The 21,685-nt window shown below is 44.3% G+C and overlaps 1 protein-coding gene across 18 annotated transcripts in view; it reads left to right on the top strand.

The window, feature by feature from the left end:
• The window catches only part of zfhx3b (zinc finger homeobox 3b), a 349,963-nt gene that overhangs the window by 201,163 nt on the left and 127,115 nt on the right, over positions 1-21,685 (top strand). Inside the window, exon 1 of one of the 18 annotated variants that reach the window (XM_030413369.1) lies at positions 6,189-6,611. The exons of the other annotated variants lie outside the window; for them this stretch is intronic. The gene's annotated coding sequence lies outside the window, so the exon portion shown is untranslated. Of the gene's footprint in view, positions 1-6,188; positions 6,612-21,685 lie in introns of those variants that run through there. 18 annotated transcript variants of the gene reach the window in all.

The raw sequence follows: 21,685 nt of genomic DNA, 5'->3' as shown, positions 1-21,685 counted from the left end.
AAAATAAATAAATAAACAAACAAACGAGCAGGTCGATTTTGTACAGGAGCATTTTAATATTCATATTTTGTATCCCCTCCAAGATTATTTACTCAGATCAGCAAACAAAAAAAAGTAAATATCAATCAAAAAACAAATGGAAATATATTGCTATAAACAGGAAGTCATAGAGTCGACAAACAGAAACATGTAAGCCAAAACATTCCCATCATACGACATACAGAACATCTGGAACAAACAAACAACACCCAAACAAACAAATAAACAAAACAAAACAAAATAACCCCACAAAACACACATGCGTTTAACATGAGAGTTTTTTTAAAAAACAAAAACAAAAAAAACAAAAAAACCTTAAAAACAAGAGTGTCCAGCAACATGATCAGTTCAGGCTCCAGTCATGTGAAGCTCTGAGGGGCAGATTCACGCTGTGGAGACACGTTTAACATCTCTAACAAAGTGAGGAGCAGTCGAACGATCTGTAATAATACATGCTAGAAAACAAGGCAAGGCTTTAGGTTAAAAAAAAAAAAAAAAAAAAAAAAACGGCAGCAAATACAAACAAAAGCGGAAGAAGAAGAAGAAGAAAAAAAAATCACCACTCTGAGTTTTATCCACTTCAAGAACATCCTCCATGTGGCCAACATCACAGGGATATCACGACGACACCACGAGGCTTGCAGGCGGATCAATGTTGAAATATGTGCTCTTTATGCTTCAGAAAGATAAGCTAAGTAGCAAAATGCATACGAGTAAAAATAAATATGTAAATAAAATGTTTACATGTCCAGGAGGGACAAACAGGCGTTGAGCTTTGGAGAATGATGCTCCAGCGTGAAACACACCGCGTCTAAAGTCACACACAAATCACAACATATTCAACAAGATGTTTTTTATTTAAATGTACACATTTCAAGCAGAATAATGTTCGTTTTTTCTGAAGATATGTCTGCGTTGAAACTGTGCTGATTTCTGCACGATGCTTCCGCTAATTAAGGCTCAAGTTCAAGTTTGATCTGAGCTGGGCTTTCCTTCCCCAAAACTTTCCAGTTTCAGTTCTCGGACACTGTCACACACACTAACCAGCCTGCTTAAGTATTAAAATATATAGCCTATATATATATATATATATATATATATATATATATATATATATATATATATATATATATATATATATATATATTGTGATTTCCCACCGCGGTACGATCTCGCGTCTCTTTCGACCACGTTCATTTACATCGTTTGATACACGCGAGGCGAGTCTAATATGTTGGACCGAGAAAGGCAAAAGGTGCGCTTCTGCAAAGGAACCAGCTGGTCCGCAGGCGCTTGGCTCCTGTGGAGGAGTTGATGCGCTGCTTGATCCCAGTGGTCAGGCTGAACATAAGAGGGCGCTCCCATTGCACCTGGCTGCGCTGCCCTATCCACCCCATACACACGGAGAGCCGGACAGCAGCCTCTCGTGTGTGCAGCGATGTGCTGGGAAAACAAGCGCAGACTGAACGCGTTTCATTCAGTGGAGGATCGTACAAAAACACACAAAGAAGCACCTATATGAAAATAAATACTTTTTTTTTTTTTTTTTAAATGAAAATTAAGTTTTCACCCCCTCCACCTGACAAGTTTATAAAATGACTGTGTTATTAATTAAAGTCACGTCACGAGGTGTTTTACACAGTTAGGCCGATTTCACAAACACAAACCAAATAGCTTAAGTGAGTGAAGAAGGGTTTTCCCTCCATAGGAGGCTCTCTGCAGGCTGCTCCATGTAGTGGAGAGAGTCCAGCCATCCACCGTCTGTAAGGTGTCTTCGCGTTGACCTCATCACCAAAGTAAAATGCCGATTCAGTTTTAATTTGAAAAACCAGCCCAGCGGTTCTGTTGTTGTTGGTTTGTGTTCCCGGTGCGGTCCACCTGCATCCACCAGTCATCTTCAGAAATATTTTCACAGCCTAATCTTACTCAGACTCGTCTCCCTAAGAATGTCTGATGCCCTTTTCATCTCTGTTTACCATAGCTCCGAGCACATGACTGACACCCTCCTTGTTAATATCGCGACCCATCAGCATCCACCACCAATCCCCCCCCCAAATCCCCCCGAACATAATGCTTGTTATCTCTTTATAAAGTTATATGACTTTTTTTTCTTTTTCTGGATGGCAGCTTTATCTTTAAATACTTTCACCCCTGCTCAGTTTTTGTCTGTTTCCCCCTTTTGTGCTTTGTCTGGGGATGGCGCGTGGTGTGGCGCGCGTGCACGTGGCGGCTCACACGCAGATAAATGGAAAGAAAAAATAACAAAGTTACATTTAATTCAATTTAAATACATTAAAATATAAATATTTGTGAGCTGGGTTTGACAAGTAGGTCTGCAGAGCCCCCCCTTCCCTCCATCATCATCGCGGAGCAGCGGTTCAGGCGCGTTAGGAGCGATTATGAGGCTTTGCCCTCTGTTGTTTGAATACACGGGGTTTTGATGCTTGCAGTTCTGGTGATGGTCAAGGGGCTTTTCATGTGCCCCCACATCTACGGAGCGTTTTTTTTTTTTTTTTTTTTTTTGCATTTTAAGCTACTCTACTCTTCCTTTGTCATATCCACGGGCTGTCATAGCCACAGGTTGTGTTGAATTTGCAATGCCACTCATCGATGTATGCCTATTGAGGCTGGCACGTGGACAGTTATCCTTCCCACAGAGAGGCGCAATTGAACGCCGGTAACACAAAAGCTTCAGACCCTGTCAGTCCCCCCCCCCCCCCCCCCCCCCACCCCTTTTTTCCCTCCCTTTTCACTGATGCACAGGCCCCTAAAAAAAAAGCATCAAGGCCTCCGTCTGGCTGGTGTCCTTTCTGATTTAGCCCCACATCGCATTCAATGCGGCCGCTGATGGAGTAACGTCAATCAGGGCCCTCTCTCTCTTCTTTCTTTTTTTTTTTTTTTTTTGTTGCATACATTTGTAAACTGAAGTTTGCATTGTTAGGGCTCCAGGTGACTGACTGGCTCGGAGCTTGCCTCCCCTACAAGCCTCAAATTACACCAGACTCTTTTATTATCTCGTAGCCCCTTTAACTCCTCTCGCACGCTATTTTCAACCTATTCATTTTTACAATCTCTCCCTTTCGCCCCCCCCCCCCCCCCCCCGAGAGCAGACGCGCACAAATCCTCGAGATTCCTGCGCTCTGCCACAGACGCGAGGCTGCTCCGACGGGGCGACGCAGCGTTCTCGTTTTATACTGAAGGGGTAGGAATGCTACACGGCAGATGCTACGTTGCTTGAAAAAAAACCACAGGTATCAGTGGCTGTCTCGGCTCGTGGAAGGCAAGTGCTGAGGAAAACGCCGCGTTACAGCACACCATATATTTTAGCAGCGGGGGGGGGGGGGGGGGGAGATGGTGAGAGGGGAGAGAGCTGGGTCTCGGGCATATAGGCAACAATATAAGAAGTTTGATTTTCATAGCCCTCTTCTAAGCGATATATGCTATTGGATCTGTTGAAACGCCTCGTCCCGCGGGGCTCCCATAACCCCTCCTAACCTTTAAGTCAAAGGCCTTTTGGAATAAATAAAATAAAATAAAATACAGCCTGTATATTTCATCAGCAGCACAACATCATCACAGAAAGGGGGCTGGTTAGCATATCAGTTGTGTGCAATCAAAAAAAAAAAAAGATTTATCTGCCATGCATTTTCTAACCCAGCACACGTCTGAACAAATACACGTCTCAGGGCCGTTTTTATGATCCCAGTTGTGGCTTATCTCTCATATATGGGATTGCACAATGGCGACGTTAAGGTCCTGCAGCGTGTGTGTGGACAGTAAGTTTGTGTTTGTGCCATTCGGCTATTCGGTCTGTATCGGAATTCAACTGTATGGGCGCACACACCCTATCAAACTGCGCATTGTTTCAATAAACGCAGCGCGTTGTGTGATCAGTGGAGAAGCTGCTGCTCGTCTCCAGTGGACCAGGACTCTGTATGGAGCTGTGTGCACTAGGGGGAAAAAAAAGTGTGCGTACTGAGAGTGGAGTGGGATTGTCCATTTTCCCCTCAAGAGAATCAACAATCAGAATTATCATAACAAAGAGACTCAAAGGTTGATTTCTTTTTTTTTTTGTGCAATACTGTCTTTTCATCCGGAGGACACGCGAGGACATCAGTTTACAGTAGTGGGCTTTACGGGAAAGATCACGAGAAGGGGGGAATAAAACAAACCTCACCAAATTCCTGCTGTTATTGATCACGAAATTCTTTATCACGAAACGTGTCAGAATGAAATGAGCACACTGACCATGTGAATATGACTCCCACCCACCCACAGCAAATGTAATAATGCATGCAGGCCAAACGCTTTTGACACAACTCTGTCTTTTTAAAAACCATCACTCGTATCATTTATTATCATTTACTCGAGACAACCTGCACGTATTGACAACGTGTTTCGTAACAGATGTCACGATAACCTGTCTCCCCATCATCCCTCTGTGCTCCAGCTACACTTACAACTCTTCCTTTGCTGTGTGTGTGTGTGTGTGTGTGTGTGTGTGAGAGAGAGAGAGAGAGAGAGAGAGAGAGAGAGTAAGAGAGAAGCATTAAACCCTATTCATGTGACCCAGACACTCGAGACAAACATGTTGTAAAACATTTTTAAAATAAATGTTCACGTCCATATATGATTCAACGACACTTCAACAAGTATTTGTATTTAAAAATAATTTGAAAAAAATGAGCTGAAGTTGCTTTGCATGCTGTGCTGAAACAAAGCAAGCTCTCAGGAGTTTGTTATAGAATTTACAGGGGAAATACTGAAAGCTGTGTGCCGTGAATGCCCTCACACCCTTAAAACAATTGGACTCTTTTTATATCACAATAGTGTCCAGTAAAGTGCTAACCTGCATTTCAGCTTAAACTGATATTCTGAGCTGACAGAAACTGTAAAAAACGACACGTCTTGAACATCCCCTCCGTCATACTTCCATGCCCGTAATATTTCATAAAGCTGAATTTCACTTCTTCTTTTTAAAACAACTTATTTTGTGTTTTTGTTTATTTTATTTTTTTTGTTATCTCTCATACATACAAACTAATGTAAGTGTGAGTTTTTTGGGGGGTGGACACATATTGTTCTAAGTTTTTCTTTATGAAAGTACTCCTCTTATCGTCTCATCGATAAATTCATATTCCCATGCAGTCTCGACATAAAATGAAATAAAAAATAATCAGTGAGTTCCTCGTGAAGTTGATCAAAGTTGGGGGGCAATAACAATAATAATAATGATCACGTGAAGTTTTACGCATCGGGACTATTTCACGTCAGCTTTTAAACCTCAGAGCAAGTGGTTATTTTCTCTTAACGCTCCAAATATGTATTTACCAATACCAACACGTTGTTAGCTCTGATAATATCCAGGTGATGCTGTACTTACGATAAGCTCTGTTTCTCTGCAGATTAACCAGCAGTCCACCGTGGCAGCTCTCTATACGTTGCTCTTACTGTACACTTTTCATACATCGCTATTTTTCCCTCCTATTTTTCTTCTTTTTTTAAAAAAAAAAAATTCTCGTCAAGACATTTGTTCTGGCTGTTTACAAACGCGACGGGTTGTTGTTTTGCGTAACTACATGTGCATTACGCACGGGAGTCACACGTCTTGTCTCCCGTGTTTTCAGCCACTACAGCCGCCCGTTAAGTCAAGTTATGTATTTCAATAAGTTGTCCCAAAAAAAAGGACAACAACATACAGACAGCAGACTAAAGAGTAACAGAAAATGACAAGACATCGTGGTTGGAAGCGATGGAGTAAAATAAAAATGAGGGCATGATCGCTTTGTGTGCTTCTGGTGGACCGACGTGTGGGCATGTGTTACTTTCTTTTAAAAACGCGCAAAAAAGCGTTAAAAAGTGGTGAAAAAGGAGCGGAGGTAAAGAAAAAGAAAAAGCTTGCGCCTGTAAGCGTCGGGGCTGTGCCCGCCCGCCGCGGCTGCCTGCCCCGGCGTTAACTTTCACTGTCTTCCGTCTAATCAAACTCTTACTTTTTCCGCTCTTCTTAATTCCATATTTTCAATTCCTGATCATTACTTTCCTCTTTTTTTCCTCTTCTTACTTGAATCTATCTATCTATCTATCCATCCATCCCCCCCCCCTCCTCCTCTTCCTTCCCTCCCTCCCTCCCTCTCTCTCCCGAGCTCTCTCCTTTGCTGAATCTTATTGATCCAGAAGGCGGCTAATTAGCCCTTCCCTTCGTGCCTGTGTAATGAAGCACATGCGCACTGAATTAATCACAGCCATTTTTTGCAGGAAACTAATTAGCAGGAATAAAGATCCAAAGAGTTTTTTCTTTTCAATCATCAGATCTCACTTTCACCTCTTCCTCGCTCCCTCTAACACAAGAACTCATCGCCTGCTTTGCATCCAAATTATTTTTATATTGCCTTTAACAACTAATAGTACCTACTTCGGCTTCTTTTTTTTGTACACTCCGCAACAACAATGATCTTTCTTTTGCCACCCTAAGCGCAAACTGACCAAAAGGGGACTGCCTTGATGGGATCTTTAGCTAAATCATCTCAATACTGGATTAAAAAGCGAGGATCACAAAGCGGCAGCGAGAAATTGTAAGTTTCAACTTTGCGTTTGTCTCTCTTTTTCCTCTCTGTGTGTCCACGATCCTATTCTTTTTCCGCTGTAGACTTAATCTGAATCTCTCTATCTGTTCGTAGTTTACGTGTTAGCGGAGCTGGCTATTCTCACATTGTGAGAAAACGCCGGCGATCACAAGTTCATTTCATGCAAGTAGTTTGCTTTCTTTCTTTTTTTTATTCCCGATTTGCTCATTTGTATCGTTACCTGTGTTTACATCAGCGATCGTCCTCTCTCCTCCTCATGAATGGAAGATAAGAAACGGGCAAAGACAGCGATCCTTCTCCAAGCAGTTGACCGTAGAAAAACACGGTTTTAGGACAGATATGTGCATTTCGGTGGGATCGGGCAAAGGTATAGAGGGCTTATGGGTGTCGAGAAACGTGTTTTTGAGGCACAGATGCAGTAAAGAAAGAAGGTGGGGGGTGGGGGGGGGGAGCTGTGTGGAAGCGGACGGAGGGGCAGCGGCAGCTCCACACGAGCGCAGCCCAGAAAAGGAGCTCCAAGTCCAGCCCTGTGGGTCCGTGTGCGTCCGGCGACTGGGAAAACATCTCTCGCCGTTTGCTTTTTTTCTAATTTGGACAGATTTGACACTTGCCACCACATCCAAAGGGTGGGTTTTTTTTTCGAGCACCGTCGTACGCTTTACAAAAAAAAAAAAAAAAAAAAAAAAAAATCCTCTTCTGGATAAACACATTTTGTGTTCTTCTCCTCCGACACGTCTCTCTTTTGAAAAATGTGCAATCCCTCCGCCCTGTCTTAGTTCCTTTCCACCGCTCAGCCTAACACTTTTCCCTCTTTCCCCCCTTCACTTTGTCCGTCTTCCCCCGGTTCTATTTTTATATTTTTCACGGCTCTTCGTCTTCTTTTGAAGCGTTTGTTGTTTTTTTGGTTGGTTTTTTTTTGAGTCGATTCTTGCTTCGTTCCCCGACGAAGTCACATGCGAATCGATCGACATGTGTGTGTACGTGTGCGTGCGCGCGAGAGAAGAGAAGAGGGGTTCGTGTTTGGCGAGCGTGTGTATGTGTGTGTGTGTGTTACGTGAATGTGGTGTGCGTTGGGGGGGGGAGAAAAAAAAAACCGAAGCCCCGGGTCTCCTCCATGACACGAAGCGGGATCAGCAGGACCTTGTACGCGGACAAGCCCGAGAGTCTGAGCGGCGTCTCGCAGAGCAGACATGTGGTTCATGGGGGAGACATGGGCAGGCTGGAGCTGCTGCTGCTGGAGCTGCTGCTGCCTCCGACTGCTTCGCTACCGTATCTGACTTTTCAAGAGAAACATTGTTTTTTTTTGTCTTCCTTTTCTTTCTCTCCCCGAAAAAACGCTGACCGGAATGAAAAGCCAAAAAAAAAAAAAAACAAACAAACACAAAAAAAACATCGCCCTATTAGTCTGACCTTAAAGCAAGGCATAATCATTTCCAAAACTTACTGCCCCTGGAAACTTAAAGTATACGGTCCTATGGGTCACTGCATGCGTTTAGTAGCCGCTTAGCCAGTTAACATCTGTTGGATTTCTTTCTTTCTTTCTTTCTTTTTTTTTTTTTCTCTTTTTTTTTAAGTTAGCTGCATAGATATCCTTCCACACACACACTCACACACACACACACCCCAAAAATAGAATATAAAAGCTGCACTCCCCGAGACGCTTCTCGCAATAGAGAACGGAATGGGCCTTTTCCAAAAAAAAAGGAGAAAAAAAAAACACAGGTTTATTCTTACTGCATGTCACTACATTGTGAGCAAATCTCGCCCCCAAAAACCCCAAAAACACAAGAAGAAAAGAAATTAAAAAAAGGACCTGATCGAGGGGGAGTAAAAAAAAAACAAAAACAAATGTTCTCTTGAGGTGTAGGTGTCATTGGAAAGCCGAGAATCTCCATGAATATGATGAAAAATCAGCGACTACTTTTCGGGCAAAGGGGCTTGCAACTGTGTGTAGTGAGGGGGGGGGGGAAGAGCTGCGAGAATTATAAAGCAGTCTGGGCTATTTTTCGCGACAGACAAGAAAGAGAGAGGGGGGAAAGAGAGGTTTTTTGAGAGGGAGCAGAGGCAAGGATAGGATGTGTGTACCGTTGTTGGGGTGGTGGTGGTGGTTGTGGGTGGGGGGGGGGGGACAGAAAGAGGGGCGAGAAGCTGTGTGTGTGTGTTTGTAGTGTGTGTGTGTGTGGGTGGAGGGGTAGGTCAGACAGCAAGAAACAGGGGGAACAGGGGTCATGGAGTGAGTGCAGAGATAAAAAAAAAAAAAAAAGAAGGAGAGGAAACCCCCCCATCACACACACGCACACTCACCCCTCCACTGCAAACAGCCGAGGGATGGTGATGGGGGGAGAGAGTGGGGTCTGGCTCGGGGGAGAGAAAGAGAGAGAGATAGAGAGAGAGAGAAAGAGGGTGATGGTGGTTGTTGGCATGTTTTGGGAGCAACACAAAGCACTTGTGGTTGTCAGCATCTGCAGGATTAAGACTCTGGCTTTAGTTGAGGGTGGGTAGGAACAAAAATAGACCGGTTACAGGTTTAATAAAACAAACCATAGTGGCTGTCAGGCAAGTGAGAGAAAGGCAAAAACAACAACAAGGAGAAAAAAAAAGGGGGGGAAGGAGTGCTGATGGGTATGGGTGGAGGGGTCAGATAGCCATGGGCCACAGAGGAGGAATCAGGGGAAGAGGTCAGATAAACAGATCCCTACCTTTCAGTCTGGAGAGGAGCAGACCGGGGAAGAGCTCAGCACTGGGGGGAAACAGTGGGAGCTGACATTCTTTGCTGATTATTTTAAAATCAGTCATAATATTCATATTAAGCTTCTCCCTCCATTTTTTTTTTTTCCTTTTTTTTTGGTGACGTTACAAACTCCTCCACCCTTGTATTTTGTGTGTGTCTGCAACAGTAAATTGTGCGCTATTAGATCCCATTGATTAGAAACTCAAAGGTGTTATAAGGCAGGTAGGCTGCTGTGCCAAAACTCCAGTGATCTCCCATCCTCCCCCTGTCTGACAGTCAGTAACACTCCTCTCTTCTTCCTCCTCCTCCTCCTCCTCCTCTTTCCCTCTCCGTCTTCTGTTACAAAACAAAGACAGCAGAAATGTTTACTGTCATCTCACCTGTCTGATTTCCCTGTCTTGTCTCATTGTCATATTTATGTTTAATTATAACCGTTGCTGCCGAAGGTATGGGCATGGCATTGGCTTTATTTCGAAAAACGTATTCCATTTCAAATATGTGTTTGTCAGATGTTGTGTTTGCTGTAACTGTATTATCTCGTGCTCATCCCCGAGTGTGATATTGGAAGCGTTGCGCTCATGAGACCTGTGGGCTGTTAAAGGGCCACCAGAGTGACGGTTTCAACACAGGCAGCATTTTTTGAAAAATAATTGAAAATAAGACAATTTCATTTTGAACACATTGCTTGTGGTCAGAGTTGTTTCTCTCTTTTCTTGCTCGTCTGACAGCACCATTTTTCTTTTTTTATAAGTAGCATTAAATGTGTATAGGAATCAAAAACATTTAGGCACAGTTAGGTTATTCGCAATAACTGAAGAAAAAAACGGAGAGTAGCGTGTCACGCTGCTCAGAATAAATGACAACTCTCGTGCAAACATTTCACTCATCTGATTATTGTAATTAATTTAATCAGAATTTGTTTTAATTTATTTGCAATTGCTTTTTATATCTCTGTGGCACCAGGCAGCTGTTTAAAACCATTACAGTCACGTTGATGAAAATTGACAAAAATTGTAATCCTGTTATTTTTAATGTGTCAGACGTACAACTAAATTCTTCGATGGGCTCAAACTGATTGCAAAACGCAGTTTTTGTGTATTTTTGACGCTAGAGTTGTGCATGTGGTGTGCGGACATGATTCCAGTTGGTGTGATAAATCGTCTTAAGTGCAGATGGTGGAGCTGCTACCTGTGTGTTGCTGCTGCTGTTGTGATTGTCGTGCACATTGCGTGGGAAATATTTGCTGTTATAACGCTGTGATGCGATGACAGTTTCTACTGTGGAGATGTGCCACTGCTCCTGATCCTGCACAGCAACAAAACGGTCATCCGCTGTTTGCACTTGCCCCCCCCCCTTCTATTACCATATTCGATGACAGGTATATTCAGACGTCATTTGACTGTATGGACAGGAATAGCACTTCCAGTTGGCGAAATGAGATAAAGGGAGTAGCAGTCGTCATGGATAGGCTCGTTTCATGGTTTGGGGGGTAACACAGAGGAATGGGAGACAGCGCCTCTGGCTGTCATAACCCCTTCTCCTCCTCTCAATGTGCCCCTCTCTCTCTCTCTCTCTCTCTCTCTCTATCTCTCTCTCTCTCTCTCTCTCTCTGTGTCTCTGCATATCTCCCTTCTTTACTCCCACCTTTTCTGTGCTCGGGCATCGGCACTGTGGGGAAGCTCGCTGCCATGATCTCGGTCATAGAGAGCCCCCTTTGGGTTATCAGCAGGCTAAGGCCGTACGCGGGAGATTTAACACACTTAGATTTATGCACCGAGACCACAAAAATCTACCTTATTTTTGCTCAGATAAGCAAAATATGGAAAGATTTTGTGTGGATGGATTTTATTTTATTTTCTTTCCATTTAAGTAAATCACAATCTGTCAGTTTAAATGAATTCCCGTGTATTGTATACCTTTTGCTCTGTGAGAGGTCGAGTGTTATAAATGTGAATAGGTCTGCCTTTGTGTGGACGCGTCCTCACTGAAATCAGAGAAGAGTGTGCGGTGTCTGTCTGAGCCATTAGCTATATGGACATGTGTAGATGAGGGCAGTCGACACAGATGATGGCTCTGGATCTGACGTGTGGTTTTGAATATGCAAGGTCGTGCAGCGAGGACCAGTTCTTCCAGTTGTCCTGCAGCCGAGGCCAGTGCAATCGTCACGCTATTATAGAGGAGGAGGCGAGTGGGGGGGGCGGGATCTCGGCTCAGCACAGGGGCTGAGCGAGAAAGTAGGAAGGGAGAGTGGAAGAGATGGCTGTCATGCTCAGGTGTGTGTGTGTGTGTGGATGCTTGTGGTGTGCATGAATGCTGTACCTGATCCGTAATCCCAGCAGCCCTGAGTGTCCAAAAGGATTCCTCTTTATCCACAGAAAGCACCTCTTTTCTCTAAAATTCCCCTCCCTGTCTTCTTCTGAGCTTTTCTTCTTCTTCAGTGTCGCCCTTTTATCTTTTTGAAGCGAAGTTGGCGGGGATTTTTGTGGTTTGCTCTTTCACAATATGTTATCGTATTAACAATCTTGGTTAAATCATTGTGGTAGACTAGATTTATGACAGAGAAGATGCGCATGTGTCTCTGCATGTGTGTGTGTGTGTGCACAGCCATATTCAGTTCTGTGAGCGTGCTGGCAATTATGGACATCTAATTTCTTTTGATTGTGCCACATCGAGGCCTTGTCATGATACACCTTTGTTCTAATAGTCATTGTTTTTATTAATTTTGAGGGAAATCTTAGCTACCAAATTCAGAGGAATCACAGCAGCCCGATGTTGTGATAACGCAACGTTGCTCTGATTATCGAGCAGCCGTACAGAGAATAGAGACACGAGGACAGAAAAAAATAATTTTCCATTCAGTAATATGTTTAAAAGCAAAGCATGGGTTTTATTTTGACTTTCTCTCCCTCGGTGAGCGGAATTCACAGGCTGTCATAGAATGGAGCGCAGTAATATGTGAAACAAATTTGTTTTCCATTTCTAACAATAAGTGAATGCTGTTGCAGTCGTGGAAGGGGGGTTCAGAATGTGTGTGTGGGTCTGCGTCCTTGACTAGAATTTCAATTTTGCTTCTGTAATAAATGTACAATATCAGTTTTGCTGCAAACAAGGCTGTTTGTTAGATAGCAGCGTTGTAACAGTGATAAAGACTGTTGTATTTCTCTGTTGCAGTATCGACTGTGAGACCTGTGTGATGCATGTCCGTCCAGGGCTGGCAGTATCGTTATAGCCGTGTGTGTGTGTGTGTGGGTGTGTGTGTGTGAGAAGCACAGCTGCTACGACTGACTGTGTATATATCCTATTCGGGGCTGCAGCAGCAGCTAGCTCTAGTGTTCAGGGATGGGAGGAACAGCGATTTCGTGTGTGTATAGGCTACATATGCCTACACGCGGGCGAGGCAGGGATGACAGGGACCACTCCAAGGGCTGCAAAAATTTAACTGAGCTGCACCTCGGCTCCCCCCCATAAGCCCACCCCTCTCTTGGACCCTGGAGGCCAGCATTCCACCCTCCGCACTGGCGCTTATCATCACAAAGGACAGAATGCATAAAACATGGAGGACGCTTAGACAGAGGCGGCCCAGGTCGCCTTTCTCTCCCCACACTGAGCCCTGGAACAATACATGGGCCCCTCTGGCCTGTGACTCTGACGACACACACGCCGTCTTTTTATCCTCCCCTATTTCTTTGTCATCCTCTTCCTCTTCCTCTATGTCACTGTGCTCCGTGGAGTGATAACTGCCCTTGCATTGTTTATCTGTGTCTGTGAAATCTGCATTGTGTAACTGAAAATGTAAGTGCGCGTGGGTGTGTGTGTGTGTGTGTGTGTGTGTGTGTGTGTATGCGTGTGTGTAAGAGTGTCAGGTTTAAAATATTGACAGTGCATCAGTTGAATAGCTCAGGCCTCCATTGTCCTGATTATTTATTGTATTAAATATGTTTTACATAAAAAGTAATATTATCCAAATTTGAAAAACACTGTACATTCACTAATCGACACAGTGGTTAAATGTAAACAATAGGAAACCTTTTTACTTGTATAAAGAAATTACATTTACACAAGTATTAAAATAATATGTTTCAGTGCAGTCAGGTGATCTGTGTTTCAGACCGTCAGCATGCCATTTCTCCTTGTCACAAATTTTCAGCCAGGTCCCCCGATGATGCAACAACACAGCTTGTGTTAGTACCGCACACATTGTGTGTGTTTGTGTAATCAAGCTATCAGCTTCTCAGCTTTTCTGTCGGTCAGTGGGCTGGGGCTGGTTTAACAGGCCAGATAAAGAGTTCTGTGAGAGTGATATCAACATTAACCCACTATAGACTCCATAACACCTTTTCTCCATGCCACTCAGTCTCCCCTGCTCAAAACATGTTAAGTGTTAACAGTGGGGCGGACAGATTGACAGGTAGAAAGTGTTTGACGGTTAATTGATTTATTTTTTGCTTTATGCAATCACGTGGGTTTTTTAAAATCTTGGTGTTTGTTTCATATTCAGGTCATACTGATTTTAATTTCCTCTCCGTTTGTGCGCTGCATCCACAGCACTCTGCGACGGTGACAAACAACAGTCATGTGCGGCTGAGAGGGTCTGTTTCTGTCTGTGTGTGTGTCTGATAGCTGGGCTGCAGGAATGTACTGCTAGGATGTGCTGGACCCCAGCAGGTCTATGGCACTTCCTCTCTGTGTACCTCACAGCTTATCCTCCTCAGGATTATAGAGAGAAGAAAAGAAAGGAGCGGTGGCAGGAGCACCCTTTTCCCTCTCACACTCTCTTTCCCCATTTTTACAATTCACACACACACACACACGCACAAAAAATCTCAACAAAAAGTGTAATTCACTTGCAAATGTGTAGTAGCCTGTCCGTGTTCCCAGTGGAGGAGAGAGTGAGAGAAGGAGAGGGAGGGGCAGAGATGGAAAGACATAGAGAGCAGGCTGCAGTGTATTTCAGTGCGCGACAGGGCTAAGGTGAAGCTACCGACTGCTTCTTTCTGATCAGGAAAAGCAGCCGACTTCATCTGCCCATTGATAGACTCCTATGATGTTTGCCTGCATGTATCGTTTTTACAGTGTGTGTGCTGCTGTCATACAGTAAGTTGCGACTGGCTATTTGTTATTCCCCCCTCGCCGCTCCTGAGGTGGCCTGGTGTTGTTCGCTCAGTGCCCCAGGCGACTGATCTGCCAGTACTGAAGGGGTTAAGAAGCAGGGATAGCCCTCTTTTGTCTCTGCGGCCCTCTTTGCCATTGTTGTGGTGGAATTGAGCTCGGTGCACCTCACTTGACCACAGCAAAGCAATAAAATGGCCTCTAAGTGCTGTAGCCTCCGTAGTCCTCTGATGTCAGCTCTCTTCCAGCTTCTGCCGCTGTATTTTCCTTTTTTTTCTACTGACACATGGGCACGTCTCCGTGTGCAGTGTGCTATGTGTGCACACACATACTGTACATGGTTGTGTTCTTACGGTCACTTTCTTTACCCGAGCATCACTAGCCTTTTTGTTGTTTACTATGTGAGATGCGAGCTCTCATTTTATTATCTTTTTTTGCAGAAAATGCATGCAAATTGCATAATACTTTTAGTTTATTTACAGAAGATCAGTTTATAATAGAGTTCAATAAGAATGGTTAGAGGTGCACTATGTAGTTTTGCGGATTACATTTTAATCAGAAGAGACATGTCTTTTACAGATATTTATTTTATTTTTTATACCTAAACAAACTAAATAAATAAACTATCTTCATTTTAATGTCTGAATAAACTGAATGAATAAACTGACCTTAAAGGACAACACAATTTAAAATTGTTTAACTTTGTTAATATTTGGCGGACCCTGCCACCTTTCTAGCTTCAAACAGTGATCTGGGGTCCTCTGAGAACAGCTTGTTCATTCAGTTATGGAAAAAAAAAATATTTCTGAGTTTGTATTATTGCCTCATTAGTATTGTAGATATTACATTTCTGAGTTTGAATTTCTTTGCCAAAACTACACGGTGCCCCTTTAAGGACCTATTAGCACCTGCAGTGTTAGAAGTGGCTGAAAAAAGACAAAAAAATATGCGCATTTAATAATTTCATTGATCTATAAGAGAGATTTTGAGTATTTATTACATTACATTCAGCAGATTTTTTAAAATTATATATACACTCATAGTGCGTGTCTTTGCAACTCTGTGGATACCACTAGATATCTCGGCCGATCTGACCACTATCACCACGCAAAAAAAGGGCTGCTGTAGAAGCTGCTGAATGAAGGATACAGTGATAGATACCTCGGCTATTTTCGCTATACATTCTCATATTATTTTTCTTTTTTTTTTCAGTTGTATTACTACTAATAATAATAATAATGCAACTACTGTGCATGATAATTTTATTTTTCTAGTTTGGAGAATGCATTATTATAATGCACAGTGCCGGGTGGTATTGTGTTTGATTGCACAGATGATTGTTTATAGCACAGTCCCACCTCTGCAGACATTGTAATTAAAAAGAAGATATACTGCATGTGCGTCTGTCGCCATCCCATTTCATCTCGTCAAATAAGCATCTAGCTGTGGCGGTGAGCATGTCAGTGGATTTATGAAAGATTTCTGATTGGCTGGAATTATAATTGGCACTGTCCCGAGTGTAAACCATTTCTGCCAGGTGTCATACAGAGACTGCATTAAATGTTCCACCAAACTGCAATTAAACCAACATTTCCTCAAAGCCACAGTATTACACCTCTGCGTTATTCAGAAGGGTGTCTCTCTGTCTTGTGCGCCTTCGCCTCACCCCTCTCTTCTCCCCCCTGCTCCCCCACTCCAACTGAAGACACGTGTGGTTTCCTCTTTGGGTCTCACTGTACCTAAAACAAATGCTCTTTCTCATTTTCCCTGTGTTAAATGAACAAACATAAGGACCCTGGTGCCTCATAATAAATTGATTAGAGAGGAGCAGACTCCCACACAGCAACAACGAAATCTAGTGATATACAGTGTGTGTATGTGTGTTTAGCCTGAGGAGGAGGAGGAGGAGGAGGAGGAGGAGGAGGAGGAGACATACTCTTTTCTCGCTAACACACACACACACACACACACACACACACACAATGACTAGAAATGTATATTTATCCAGTTTAACAACAGTCGTGCTCCCACCTCTCCTGGCAGGCTGTACTCTAACCGCCGTTTTGCGTCCGGTGGCTTATGTCTCGTGACAGAGACGGCGCTGTGGCATTTACATATTCGACGTCGAGTGTTTGGCTTTTCATTTTGACGTTCAGTGCCACAGAGCAGAGATTTGGTCTAGGCTGGAGGGGGTGGGGCAGGTCCCATGGGGATGACACAGGGCTAGACGGCCGTGACAGACTGGTGACCTCGGCTTTGTGACGTCATTTGCCTCGTCTGGTCACCATGGCATTCATTTTCCCTACTGTTTAATGAATGAAGATAGGGGCCCTGGCTAGCTATTGGTGAAATCAGAGGCCCCGGCACAAACAGAGGAAAGCATTATGCGTTGAAAACATTGCGTCTGATCATCTGTTGTGCTTCTGCAAGTCTGTCCCACTTCAGTGTAGCTGTAATCAAAGGTGACATTTTCTTCTCCCTTTCTCGCAGCGCAGAGCGTTTGACTTTTTCTGTTTTTACTCAGGTGGTAACAAATAGCAAGCGAGCATTGTTGTGTGAAGCAGTAAAACAAAACACACCCTGACCACATATAGGAAGTCAGCCTGAGGTAAGAGCTAGGCTCAAAACGGATACTGACTGTTACAACAGTTTTTTTTACTCCTCCTGACATGCCAAGTGCCAGTTGTTTGACAAGAAATGCTCTGCTTTTCCTCTTTTCTGCTACTCTTTCACTTTGCCATTCTGAAGCATGTACATTTGAAGGAAATAAAATAAATTGCCCCATAGATGAGGTTTAACTTGGGCAGCATCTCCTCTGTGTATACAGTGTTGTCCCCTGCAACTCAGACTAGGTGCATATCTGTATCAGGAGGTGGATGGCTGTAAAATAGGCTCCCCTTATTGCCTGCTTTTTGTTGGAGCCAGGTGTTTCCTCATGTTGGATCATGCCCTGATGGGGAACAAGAGGCCACATGGCAGGTGAGAACCAAGTTATTAATGCTAGTGGAGAGCCTTTTTGTTCTGTGGTCTTGCTGTTCCACGAGCAAGGCACAGAAAACTCTTACAAGCAGAGCAGACTGGTAAAACTGCACTCTAGGCTGAGGATTAGCACAGGAAGTAGCCTGTGTATGGCGCAGGAGCTCTGTGGACGTAGTCTTTCCCTCCTAGCAGCACCAGGAGCAGGACAAGTGTGTGGATGACACAGCCTTTGTTTACACTGGAGAGAATATGGGTTTTGAGGAAGGAGAGAAAAGAGCGAGGCGATGGTCAGGCCAGGGGGGAGGGGGGAACGAGGGCACAGACACCAGTCTCATCACTTCCTTCCTTTCTATGTTTTTTTTTTCATGAATCGCCATTGTCAAAACAACGGCAGACAGAAGGGGAAGTGTAGAACCGAGGCACAGGCTCCATTAAAAACGTTTTGCAATGCCTCACTTTGAAACAGTAGAAAACAAAAGTTGCAGCATGCTAGCTATTCAATGACGTTAAACCTTGTGTAAATGTTGTCTGCCTCTATCTCTAATCTACCGGCTTGTTCTACCCTGCTACAAACCACAACACTTCTCCTTTTTTTTTTCTGCCAGACAGGGTACTTTAAACAACCCTGTATGTTTTGACCCTGATCGAGACAGAGCCCTCGTTTCTCACTCTCCGCAGACCTCCTCGCTTCCTCGGGATAGCTCCGTGCAGATGTGATCGTATATATCTCCACGAGTTCTTTCCTGTCTTCCACATAGAATTTCTAGATAACTCAAACAGCGGACTGACACCTGCACTCCTCTGTATTGTTGAGCGTCGGTCCTGTGGTCAGGGGCAAAATGTACTTCCACATGACAGATGGCTGCGCGGGCCTTCAACAGGAAGCCTGGCGACACTGTTTCACAATCCCTCCAGAAACAAGAACCGAGTACCCTCACTATGATGTGCTGCTGTCCGCATTTTGTGTAATGGATGCCAGCTTGCCTGCAGTGGGTACAAGCACAAGGCGAAGGGAGGGGTGGGTTGGGGTGTGGTGGTGGGGGGGTACCCCGGCATAAGTGGACCCCTGAGACCTCCTGGAGGGGTAGAGGTGTGGCGAACGTCTGTTTTGGGCATGGCTTGTGTCAGCGTGTTTAGCGTTTGCCTCTGAGGGCATTTATATGCAAATGCTAAACAACCTATTGGGGTGGCTAATTACAGCAGGGCCTTTGTGTGTGCCAGGCAGTGAGAAGCAGGGAGTTTTCTAGCACGCCAGGCCTGGACTTCCCCTGCTTGTTTACTCATTGTCTTTCCTTATTACCCCCTCATTGACACTCCCCCTTTATGTGGCTCTGCCGTTTGCCTGCGTGCTGGCTCCTCCTCCTCGTGGTGCTGGAGTTAATGTAGTAGATTAAAGAGGCAGCACTCTGGCCCTGTTTACTTCCTCTTTCATCTGGTGGCCCGGCTCTGTTTTAGCTCTTGTTGCCATCCCTCCTGTAGCTTTTGTGTAAACCCCCACCCATTCAGGAAGGATTCAGCCTCATAGAACACTCTCTCTCTCTCTCTCTCTCTCTCTCTCTCTCTCTCTCTCTCTCTCTCTAACACACTCTCCCCCCCCCCCCTCCTCTCTCCCTCTCTCTCTCTCTCTCCTACAACTAATGCTCAGCTAATTACTTTGGGTGATAAAAATGCATTTAGGTCAGGTTCTAATGCAATGCAAATTTATGAGCAGGCAGAAGCAAATATTAACTTGTAGAGTCACTGATAGTCATTGGCTGGGGACAAAGGTACACCTCGCTTAACTCTCAAAAATGACAGTTTTAATGTGGTTAGGGCTATTTTTTTGGTTCTTTGTTGTCAGGGATCCGAGCACAATGACAGCAGGGGGATGCAATGGAACATTTTCAGCTGTATAGAATCCCAGTACCTGTAGTGCAGTGAAGCCCACGTACTTAGGCAGCCCTGTTTTTATCATCATAGAACTAGAGTCTAAAATATGAATTTCTTTTCCCCTCCCCGTTGTTGCTCGGTGTGTACAGAGTGTTTAGAAAAGAGTACTGCAAGTGAGAAAAACTCTGACAAATTAGTAAAAATGTTTTATTTGGAGCTTGTGACCGAATGGCATCTTCCAGTTGTGTGATGTAGTGGCTTCTGCAGCGACAGGCTGAAATTCTTCTGTTTAAATATCTAGATTGTAAGCCTGTGCGCCTTGATTAGGTTTAGTGTTTATACCACTTATTTTGTTTGTTGCCTCTTGGTTTAATTCTCCTTTTACTACATCAGAAATTAAGTGCAGCTTTACCTAGTGTTGTAAAACAGGAAAACCACATCTGTAGAAGAGTTTTCGTGGTGTGGGACTGCAACTACCGATTATTTTCACTGTCAGTAAGGTGTCGCTTATTTTTTCAATTAATCGATTAGTTGTTTGACCTATAAAAAGTCAATCAGTGTTTCTGAGCCAAGATGAAGCATTCAGAAATGTCTTGTTTTGGCTGCAACTGTATGAGATTCAGTTTCAGATTCAGTCATAGAGGAGTAAACAACCAAAAAACAGAAAATATTCACATTTAAGACACTTAATTTCAGATGATTTAGACTTAAAAAAAAAACTACTCAAACTTATCAATGACCACAAGCTATTAATTAACCCTTGACAACTAATTGATGAGCTCTAACATGTGTCGTGGTTAGAACGTCTCGTTATCGACTTGTCCCCTCTATATTCTGAAATCTCTGCTGAATGCTGCGGCCATATCCAACTGGCTGTGCTGCATTCCTGTGAAATTATTTGCCTTGTGCTAAAACAAAGAAAGAGGAAGAGAGCAAAAGCCCTGGTTTAGCACTGCTTCTCACTTCATTTTACCACTCAGGTTTCACCGTTTGTTCCACGCCTTTGCCACCACTTGTGCCCCTCACTACGCCAATTAGACCCCCACTTCCATGTGCTCTGCCTCTGACATGCTCGTAGCCTGACACACACTCTCATACATACATGCGCAGAGGGGGAGACTTGGCCGGCCGAGGAAGCCCATTCTGGATCAAAGGCCGTGTGTGAGGGAGCCGGGGGTACCTCGTAGAAAACAGCTGCCCCTTGCTGTCTCTGCCTCTCACCCCGGCCTGACAGCAGCCAGAAATATGAGGCCTCTCCAGACCTCTGTCCTGGGAAAAAAAAAAAAATAGGGACAGGACAGCGCACATACACTCAGAAAAGCTTTTGTCTCTGCGCTCTCTCTCTCTCTCACTCTCCCTCGCTCACCCAGACATACAAAGAAGAAAGAAAGCCGTTTGTCTATGCTCATTCACTCATTCAGCCACAAATGGCAATCTTCGTTTCACGTATACACTCCCTCTGCCAGCCTCGCAAAACCATTAAATTACCACATGCTTGATTTCTCTTTATTGCCTGTTTGTTAAACTTCTTCATTAGCTGTTTTAGTCAATTTGGCGCCATTTGTCTGTCAATCTCCCCCCCGAATCTGCCCTCAACATGGTACCTGCTCTCTCTGTGAGCTAGGCCCTTCCTAAGCACTGTCTGAGGCTGCTTTTTCTCCTCCTTCACTCTTGTCTCCACCTTTCCTCGCCACATGTCTGGGATTTCTCGCCCTCTGCTCTGCTTCACCGGCGTGTTCAAACTCTGACAGAGTCGAGAAAGGCATTCAGCTCCCTAATCCCGGCTCCCTCTATCAGGAATGCTAATACGTGTGATTGTGTGACCCGTTGAAGCCCGGCAACATCTGCAGGAGCCTATGGCAAGCCCCCGCCTGCCCACACCCACCCTACCCCCTGCCTTTGAGCGTTCACTCGCTGCCATTATTTCATTGTTTCACTTCACGCCTGTGACCGGGCAGTGCAGTTAACCCTCTGCTGCTCAGGCCAGGCCGAGTTGCAATTCTGCATACAGGGCCAGAGGGGTACTGAGGAGTGAGTGTATGTGTGTGTGTGTGTGTGTGTGTGTGTGTGTGTGTGTGCGTGTGTGTGTGTGTGTGTGTGTGTGTGTGTGTGTGTGAGCTTGGGACAGCCCTTTCCCAGGACAGGCCTCCCTGCCTGTCCATCTGGACCCCTACACACAGCTCTACCCCTCACACTGTTTACTTATGCATTCCACTACTAGTCAGTGCATCTTGTGTCTTTCATATAGTCTGCATAAACATGTGGTCACTTGTGAGTTAGGGCGTTATTGCATGGATTATCATCTGTGTCACATTTCTCTACACGAGTAGCTTTTGCTTTCTCAGGGACATCAGGAAAAGGAAACTGACTCTTG

The sequence above is a fragment of the Sparus aurata genome, chromosome 4 (genome assembly GCF_900880675.1).
Source record: "Sparus aurata chromosome 4, fSpaAur1.1, whole genome shotgun sequence".
Taxonomy (NCBI): Eukaryota; Metazoa; Chordata; class Actinopteri; order Spariformes; family Sparidae; genus Sparus; species Sparus aurata.
Note: the sequence above shows the minus strand (reverse complement) of the source record. Positions and strands in the feature narration are given on the sequence as shown.